General features: G+C 41.5%; 1 long non-coding RNA gene across 1 annotated transcript in view; it reads right to left on the bottom strand.

Annotated features, from left to right (window-relative positions):
- Positions 1-434: 434 nt before the first annotated feature.
- Positions 435-10,093, bottom strand: part of LOC102250142 — an 80,236-nt gene continuing 70,577 nt past the window's right edge. The window contains exons 3-4 of the long non-coding RNA XR_001363609.1: positions 3,708-3,797; positions 435-1,224 (exon numbers count right to left, since the gene is read on the bottom strand). This is a non-coding gene — a long non-coding RNA (uncharacterized LOC102250142). The remainder of the gene's footprint in view (positions 1,225-3,707; positions 3,798-10,093) is intronic.

Raw genomic sequence — 10,093 nt, forward strand, 5'->3', positions numbered from 1 at the left:
CAAGCCTGCCTGGGCCTACGGCTCGACCTTGAGTCAAACCGTGACCTCCTGGTTCATATTTACTCAACCACTAAGCCATGCCAGCTGGGCAGTTCTTGTAATATTGTTATGCAGACACTGCACTTTTCTAGTAGGTAGCATTTGAGGAATAGTATGAATATTCCAGGAATAGAATAGTGAGATGTATTTTGAGAAAACAATCCAGAATCGGGTCATCATTCTCTGCTTCCAACCAGTCACCTTGTTCCAATGATGTTGCCTGGAGCTGCCTTTGGTTTAATTATCCTTAGTCAAAGCTGAGCACAAGGAGGGTGTTTGCTGCATTGTTGTTATGGCCAAAGATTAGAAACAAATGTTAACCAATAGGAGACTGGCTAAATCAATTATGATACATCCAGTCAATGGAACGCCATGTAATCATTCAAAAATGAAAGTGATGCAGCAGGAACCAATGTATTGTTATGAACCTATCTCCAAGAAATATAATTAAATCTGTAAATATACAAGATCCTGGTCATACCAGTTATCTCCGGGGAGAAAAATGAGCAGCAGAGGAGCAAGGGAAGAAAGAAGTTTTCATTTCCATCGCCTAATGTTTGTACACTTTGAATTTTGTACCTTGTATTACCCACATACACATAATAAAACGTTTGATTTTTTTTCCAAAAGTGCATTCAGAGTCTAATCCCCCCAAAGAGACGGTTGAACTAGCTATGTAAATCAAACAATTATAATCACAGGAACACTCATCGGCTGAGCAACGACTCTGTATCGGTCTCTGCAATGGCTAGTTACTACACATTTTATCTGCTTTTCTCCTCAAAGCAATCCTATGAAGTCAGTTTTACCATCTTCATTTTAGACATGAGGACATTGTGACTCAAAGAGTTTAGGAAAGTTGCCTGAGGTTACACAACCCGCACAGGCTAAACTGGGATTCAAACCTAGGTTGGGCTAACTTTTTCCACCGGCCCCAGGGGGCCTCCTTCATCAAACATGCAATGAGATTGCATCTCTCTCCTCACTCTATATCCTGGACCTGGCAGAGGGTTTGGCACCCGGGAGGTGTCTAATACATGCTGAATGAATGATCAACAGAAAGCAAAACAGTGAGAGCAAGACTTGGCCAGTAATTCCCTAAAAGGATTTTTACATGTTTGAGCGTCTTGGAATTACTTGGAAGACAACAACCTTCATTTGGATGGCTGTATTCTGCTGCGTTTGCTAAAAAAAAAAAAAAAAAAAAAAAAAAATTAGTCACATTGTTTTTAGTCACACCTCACAAAGCCTCATTACTTCAAAATGCCTTTCTGGTGGAGGGTGATTTCACAATAAGGAAAATCAGAGAATGTGGTTTTCATTTGGCTACCTTTAAAAATAGCTGTTTTTCAGATGGGATCATATGAATAAATGCATACTTCTCTTTGGTTTTATCTTTTGTTTTTCTGCATGATTGTTGGAAAAGTTCAACAAGCTTGACCATTCATTTCAGGGTGAATTTGGGACCCAAACAGTTAAACAACCAGCCCATTTGGCTTCCTTGCTGCCTCCCAGCCAAGGAGATGAATGGAATGTTCATGAGGTCGCTTGGCAGGCGTCCACATTCCTATGGGAACGTTGCAGCAGCGAGAGCTTTGGGACAGTAAGAGGCAAATGTGTGGGAGTCGTGGGGCAAATTGCAAATGATCCAACGTCTCGGAAAAATGTGTGGAGCGCTGTTGGCCTGAGGATGCTTTGCAGAGGACCAGCGAGGTCTCTGCCCTTGCTCAGAGGCAGGAACTGGCACTGTCCGTTCTTCCCTACAGCTGCCCAGGCCTTGGATTCGACGGACCACTTGCAGCACCGTCGGGATGGGAGTTCATTACAAGAATCTCATCAAGGAGTCCCACTTCTTCAGCTGATCTTTATGCTCCTTCCTCTTCTCTGATACTCAAGAAAATGACTTCCGAGGGATTTTCCCAACCCCCTCCTCCTCTCATCTCCCCCACCTGCAGCTTTTTCTGGTCTTCCCCAGGAAAGAGAACTCCAACCCAATGCATTTTCATTTTCCTCAAGTACTTCCTTGTGTTGTTTAAAATGTACTCTCTAGAGATCAGGTGAATTCACTAGAATCCTGCATTCCCTCCAGTTTTTCGAAAAGACTACTTCTGATCAAGGATGATGGTGGAAAGTGGATTTTCTGTTTAAAATTAGAAACCGTGATAGTCACGTTTTTCCCTAAAGAGAAGCTCATACAAATTTTTTGTCACCAAGCTAAAAAAAAAAAAGGTTTCAGCTTCAAGCTGTCGGAGCACAGATGTCTGTGTGTACCCCAAATATCTCTTGTGCCAGTAATACTGAGAGATGCTCCCTATGTGAAGAGGGAGCCCTGTGCTCTGACTTCCTGTCCCACTCGGTGGCATTGGAACCAGGGAATGGCACTTGGGAAGAGTTCTCTGCAATGTCGACGTAAGAAACGTCCAAACCTGTAGAGTTTTCATAAGTTTGAGCCAAGCTGACGACATATGCCAGGGAGCAGGATCTCAAATGCTCTGGTGATAAACATTTTGCAGTTCTTTTATGCATTTGGAATTAAGGAGAGAATTTACGGAAGATTACGTGAAGGTGGGAGAAAGCAAAGTGGGATTGGACTGCAGGATACTTAAGACTATTTGCTCCCTTGAGGGTGGTTATGTTTTAGAAGGAGGCCTCTGAAAAAAGGCATTTCAGAGGTGTGATCACCTAGATCAGCGGTTCTCAACCTGTGGGTCGCGACCCCTTTGGGGGTCGAACGACCCTTTCACAGGGGTCACCTAAGACCATCGGAAAACACATATATAATTACATATTGTTTTTGTGATTAATCACTATGCTTTAATTATGTTCAATTTGTAACAATGAAATTGGGGGTCACCACAACATGAGGAACTGTATTAAAGGGTCTCAGCATTAGGAAGGTTGAGAACCACTGACCTAGATGCACAGAAATAATAGACAGGGCTTGCTTAAGGCAAGGATAAGCCTTTTACTAAAAAGCTATGCCTGGGGAGTGACTATTCACCATGACCTGCCCGATAGGAATTTATGATTTATTACAGCACCACTTATTCATCCACAGTGGTAACTCGGTGGTTAAGACTATTGTATCCTAGCACCATTAGGCTAGGATATGGAGGGAATGGAGACACTGGGAGCTATGGAGTTGAATCGTCTCTCTTTGTTTTATCTTCTCCCCAAGTGTTTGCAAAAAGATAGTCATCCCCAAAGGCTGAGAGATGAACCAGGTCACTGGTTTTGTTAGTGAGGCCCTATCTAACTAACGCTCCTGAAGGCAAAACTAGCAGTCCCTCCCAAGGCCAGCAAGCCAGGCTAAGGAGCTTAAAAAGCAGGGACTACTCGGAGAGAAATAATTGTTTAAGGAACAATTGTTTCTAGGGAGGGAAACAGCATCCTGGCTTTGTTGGTACCACAGGGCATCAAAACCTTAGAAGACTTTAGAACCAGAATGAAAAGAATAAAGGGAACGGGATGGCATGGAAATGACAATGATGAGCTATAGTGATGAAGTCATCTGCCCAGCCCATAACTGCCTTCCAGCTACGCCTGCATTCTGTTGGCTGCAAAAGTAGAATTATCTGAACATATGCCCTGCTCCCTGACCCCCACTAATTGACCCAAACTGAACAAATCAGATCCTCCCAGGAGTTTAGATGCTGTTGTCTCTTGACCTGGTTGGTCACTTGAATTGAAGAGATGTAATTTGGCAGCAATGGGGTAGCCATCTTTTGTCCTGTTGATCGAGAGGCCTGAAACCATTTCTGTAGAGAGAAAAAGAGAGGAATGAACCGACCAGGTGAACAGAAACAGAGAGAGAGAGAGACCACATGGGGCCAGACTGTCTCTGAAGGACCCTGACCCAGGCTCCCAAGGGCATCTATGCTCAGGACTGGTCAGATCCTTGGATTTTGCAACACCCACCTATTCTGCATGGATGAAATAGAGGATTACATGGAAAGCAACCTCACAGGGTGATCTGATCATAAATTTCTAAGTGGGCAGATCAGAGTAGGTAGTCACTCCCTAGATATGTAACTTTTTAGTAAAAGTTTATCTTTGCCTTAAGCAAGCCCTCTCCATTGTTTCTGTGCATCTAGGTTAACACACTTTTAAAATAAGCCACAACCACCCAGCTGGTGTGGCTCAGTGGTTGAACTTCAACCTATGAAACAGGAAGTCACAGTAAGATTCTCAGTCAGGGCACATGCCCGGGTTGCAGGCTCCATCCCCAGTAGGGGGTATGCAGGAGGCAGCTGATCCATGATTTTTTCTCATCATTGATGTTCCTATCTCTCTTCCCCCCTCTCCTTCCTTTCCAAAGTCAATAAAAATATATTTTAAAAAATTAAAATAAAGTAAGCCACAACCACCATCAAGAGGGCACACAATCTTGTTCAGTATCCTGCAATCCCATCTCTTTCCCACCTCCATGTAATCTTCCTTATGTCGCCTCCTTAATTTCAAAGCTAATATACGAGTGAGATTCTGTTACTTCAACTAAAGAACACTGGCTAAAACAGAAGCATAGGAAGGTCCACAGGCCAAAGGAGGAACAGAAGGACAAAAACAAACATAACCTGGAAAACTCTTTTAAAAAGAGAAATGAAGGGGAAAGTATGCTTAGCAGATTTTATAACTATTTTAAAATAAAGTTTCATGTGGTCTCGGTACATGAATTCACAGACTGACCAATAAAACAAAATAAGAAATGAGCCTTTAGTGTATGATAAAGGTGACATCTCAGTGAGAAAAGGTGAGCTATTCAGAGACAGTGTTGGGGCAGTTAATAGCATCTTGAAAAACCATAGTCGATTCTCATTAGCAGTAGTTGTATTCTATAAAGATGCTGCAAACACTGACTTAGTGAAGAGTGAACCATTTTTACTAAGGAGAAATACAGGGTTAGGTTTCTGTACGTCTCTGGTCACATTATCAACAACTGACCAACACATTCCTTGTTTTACGTGTGTTTCTGTGTAAAGACACCTTAATATACATGGTTGACTCATTAACACTCACTCATGGCCAACAGGACTATAACCCATGCCTGAACAAAGCTTATCTAACGTATTTTCTCCAAAAGCACATCATAGCTTTCTTGTTCTGGAGAACATTAGACAGCATTTTAGCACCATACTTAGGGATCATTTTAAACAGCAAAATCACCAACAAACTGCATGGAAATGCAAAAAATGTGGTATTAAATAGGCCATGAAAAGGACACTTGTTTATCGTACTAGAGCTGAAGCAAGAAGACAGAACAACCCCAGCTGGGAACAGGCATGTGTCAGGCAACTCAAATTTTCATCACTCCTGTATGTCTGCAAGTGACAGCAAAGACTGCAAGTATTGATTTGGGGTTACAAATAAATTTTAGCAAGTGGGTGAATTGCAAATACAGAATCTGTGAATAATGAGAGAGACTGTAGTTAGATCCATATCTCATATTGTAAACTAGGATAAATCCCCAAAGGACCAAATCTTGAAATGTAAAGTAAAATAATCACCAAATAGTGGATAAAATAGAGGGGAATTTTCTTTATGACTTTGGAATGAAAAAGACCTCTAATTGAAACACAAACTTGAAAAGCCACAAGTAAAGATTGTTAAATGTGACTGCAGTAAAAACACAAAACAAAGATGTACTGCAAGACAAAAAAGAACTACTATACCCAAAGTCAAATTTAACTTATTAAATAATCAAAATAGCAAAAGATAAATGACAAATCAAGAAAATATATGCAATTCATAGGAAAGCAGGAGGCTAACCTTCCCACATTATAAAATGTCCTAGACACAGACAAGAAAAACTAAACTCCAATAAAAAAATTAAAAAGAATATAAAAAATTAAAAATTTATAAACAACTCATAAAACATGAAAAGATGCTCAACTTCATTTATAATAAAAGCAATGTACATTAAAGCTACACTTAGCTATTATTTCTCACCTATCAGACTAGCAAAAATACAAAGGACTTTGGAATGGTGTGATGTTGCCGCTTTAAGGGAACATGTATTTTCATATATTTCTATTGGGAGTTCTAATTGGCACAACCTGTATAGAGAACAAATTGCCAATCACTTTCAGAACTCAAGTGGATATAACCTTTGACCCAGGAATTTATTCTAGGAATTCATCCTATACTTAGGCATATGCAAAATGACTGTGATGTGCAGGATGTACAGGATTATTCGCATCAATGTTGGCATTAGCCAAAGATAAGAATGTCAATAACATAAGGGTAAAATATACGATGGTCATTAATACAGGTATAGTAATGAAAACTGCAAAAAAAAAAAAACAAAACTCCACTATAAAAACACATGAAAAAGCTCTTTATGGGTTAACACAGAAAGATCACCAAGGTATATTGTTAAGTGAAGAGCAAGATGCAGAAAAATATTTTTTGCCCCTGGTGTGCAAGAGGGAAAGGAAAAAATAATTGTGTGCACTGGCTTTCATTTGCATAAAAGTTTAATGAAAGAATTACTAAGAAACTAATAGTGGTTACCTATTGTGGGAACTGAGCAAATATAGGAATAAAGTAAGAAGGAGATTGTTTTAGGATTCCTGATGTTTGACCCTTGGGAATGTATTCCATATTCAGAAAAAGAAATAGAAAATGTTACTTAAAATGGAAGCTGGAGTGATTGAATTGTAAGATGAAGGAACATTATCTTTTTATCAACACAAAACCAGAAAGACAATTAGAAACTTCAGGAAGAAAACAAATGAACAAAAACTATATAAGAAAGTCCTGGTCCAAACTAGAAGCAAACTAAGATTCACCATGATTTCTGTAAATGGTATGCTGCATGCAAAGTGAATCCATTTAACCTCCATGCTTAGGGCAGAGTTAGTCAGAACCCATCTATTCTCTGGGCCCCAGATTCTTGAGCAGTCAATTCAGGTCAGTGGGTGCCGATTTAAATTCAGCCAACCTGTTATTTCCCTTGATGAAACTAAGATAAAAGGTAATCAAAAGGGAAGTTGTCATGACTAGAAAAACCACTACTTGGCCAACCATCATGTCTTTTTGTAAAATTATGAAACTAACTATTAAAATGAAAACTAAATCTAACTTAATTTTTTTTCCTTTAAAACTCACACACTTCTCTATCTAACATATAATAACCCAAAAACCCAACCTCACTTTGGTTTTTTACCAGTCCCACTAGACTGTGGGAAGACAAGGATGATTCAAAAAGTCCAATGCAATACTATAACTCTCTTTATGAAAAGCTCCCTGGCCAACACCAACATTGTCTAGCTTCTCTTTGCAGTCAGACTGGGATAAGAGAAGAGTTGTGTGCCAGAGAATTCCATCTTATTTTCTCTTGACTCTTCCTGGAGTTCCAAGAGTTGCCATCAGATTCGTTCTGCTCCACCCAGACAGCCTCTGGGAGTTCCCTAAGTACAGCGGGAGCCTTCGTTTGTGGGTACATGGATGTGATCATGACATTTCATCATGGAGCAGACTTGGAGCAGGGGTCAGCAAACTACAGCCCATGGACCAAATATGGACCACTGCCCTTTTTGTAAATAAAATTTAATTGGAATACTGCCACACCCACTCATTTATGTATTGTTTATAGCTGCTTTCCTGCTATAACAGCAGAGCTGAGTAGTTGCAGCAAGAGAACATATGGCCTACAAAGCCAGAAATATTTACAGAAACATCTGCAGAACCCTGCTCAAGAGTGTCCAGGCCTGGCATCCAGCTGATTCCCACTGACAAAAGCAGACAGGCATGAGAGCACATACAGCCTGAATCACCACTAAGAATCCTGCTTCGGAGATGTAGACGTAGATAAAATTACCAATATCATCATATACAAGTATATTTGTGTATTTGTATGTATAGGTGTAACACATACGTATATGTATATGTGTATGTATGTATGTATAGTAGCACACTCTTACTACAAAACAGCAGTAAGATCAGGAACAAGAAGTTCATTCAAAGAGACTATAATAATCTTAGCCTTACTCTTCTCACAAGAATCCAATGTGTTCTACATACTAAGGGAAGCAGCAGGGTTTAATGGAAGGCGTAGACAATTAAAATCAGCTCTCTCACACTCTGGTTCCTGAGCTCCACTTTCCTTCTCTGGACCATGGGGATACTATTTCCTTTCTTAAAGGGAAGATCATAAGACACCACATGCAAAGTGCCCTGCACATAGTCAGCACCTAGTAAATGGTGATTATTAGTTTTACTATCCCTATCCTCATCTGCCTGGATCCCACTCTTCCTCTCTTGCTTTTTTCATTCCACAGTCCCATTACCCAACCACTGTTTCCTTTCATTACTGGCAATATCTTTATTAATACCCTTTTTCTTATCTGTATTTAGGTACTTATTTACTTATTTTATTTTTTATTGATTTCAGAGAGGAAGGGAGAGGGAGAGAGAGATAGAAACAGCAATGATGAGAGAAAATTATTGATTGGCTGACTTCTGCACGCTCCCCACTGGGGATCGAGCCTGCAACCCAGGCATGTGCTCTGACCAGGAATCAACTGTGACCTCCTGGTTCATAGGTCAACGCTTAACCACTAAGCCACACTGGGCAGGCTACTTATTTTTTAACTTCAAATGATTGAAGCCTCACTAAGTTGCCACTAACTAGTAATCAAAAAGAAAACATGTAATATATACACCCTTAAAGTTAACATGATAAGAAATAAATCCTAGTAATGAAGAGGAAACTGAAAATCAGAACAATCAATATGGGAACTGACTCGGAAGGTCCCAGCAGGAAGAGGTGCTGGTTTCAGTAATCTAGGGACTTGGATTTCAACAACCATGTGCCTTGTTCTGAACTGTTTTTGTCATACTGCTAATATGACTAGGTGAGCCTGGCTGGCGTGGCTCAGTGGTTGAGCATTGACCTATGAACTAGGAGGTCACAGTTTGATTCCCAGTCAGGGCACATGCCCGAGTTGCGGGCTCCATCCCAGTGTGGGGCATGCAGAAGGCAGACAGTCAATGATACTCTCTCATCATTAATATTTCTATCTCTCTCTTCTTCTCCCTTCCTCTCTAAAATCAATTAAAAATACATTTAAAAAAAGAATACATGGTAATATGATGTGGACACACACACTGGAATATTATTCAGCTATGAGAAAGAAGGAAATCCTGCCACTTGCAACAACATATATAGACCCTGAGGGCATTATACTAAGTGAGACAAGCCAGACAGAGAAAGACAAATAATACCTGGTATCACTTATAAGTGCATCTTTTAAAAAAAAGTGAAACTCATAGAAACAGAGAGTAGAAAAGTGGTTGCCAGAGGCTGGGGATGGGGAAAATAGGGAGAGGTTGGTGAAATGGTACATTCAACAATAAAATGAATAAAGTCTGAGGATCTAATGTAAAATATGGTTACTATAGTTGACAACACTGTATTATATAGAAACTAGAGGCCCAGTGCACAAATTCATGCATGGGTGGGGTCCCTCAGAGAGCGGAGCTAATGGGGGCCATCTCACCCAGTCCCCATCAGGCTGGTTGGGGCTGGTCGGCCAGGGGGAGGGACCCCTGGTGGTCAGTGCGCATCATAGTGACCAGTCGAACAGTCATTCAGTCGACAGGTAGTAACAGTTGCTTAGGCTTTTATATATATACTAGAGGCCCGGTGCACAAAAATTTGTGCACTTGGGGGGCGGGGGAGGGGGGGTCCCTCAGCCTGGCCTGTGCCCTCTCGCAGTCTGGGACCCCTCCGGAGATAACGACCTACTGGCTTAGGCCTGGTCCCGGGTGGCAGAGGGCAGGCCCAATCCCTAAGTGCAGCCCCTGGTCAGGCTCAGAGCAGGGCCGATTGGGGAGTTGGGGCGCCGCCCCGTCATGCACAGAGCAGGGCGGATTGGGAGGTTGCGATGCCACCCTCAGTCACGCTCAGGGTAGGGCCGATTGGGGGGTTGGGGCACCGCCCCCTGTCACACTCAAGGCAGGGTCAATGGGGAGGTTGCGGCGCCACCCCCTGTCACGCACAGAGCAGGGCCCATCAGGGGGTTGGGGCGCCGCACCCTGTCACACACAGAGC

The sequence above is a fragment of the Myotis brandtii genome, unplaced genomic scaffold, assembly GCF_000412655.1.
Source record: "Myotis brandtii unplaced genomic scaffold, ASM41265v1 scaffold422, whole genome shotgun sequence".
In the NCBI taxonomy this organism is placed as follows: Eukaryota; Metazoa; Chordata; class Mammalia; order Chiroptera; family Vespertilionidae; genus Myotis; species Myotis brandtii.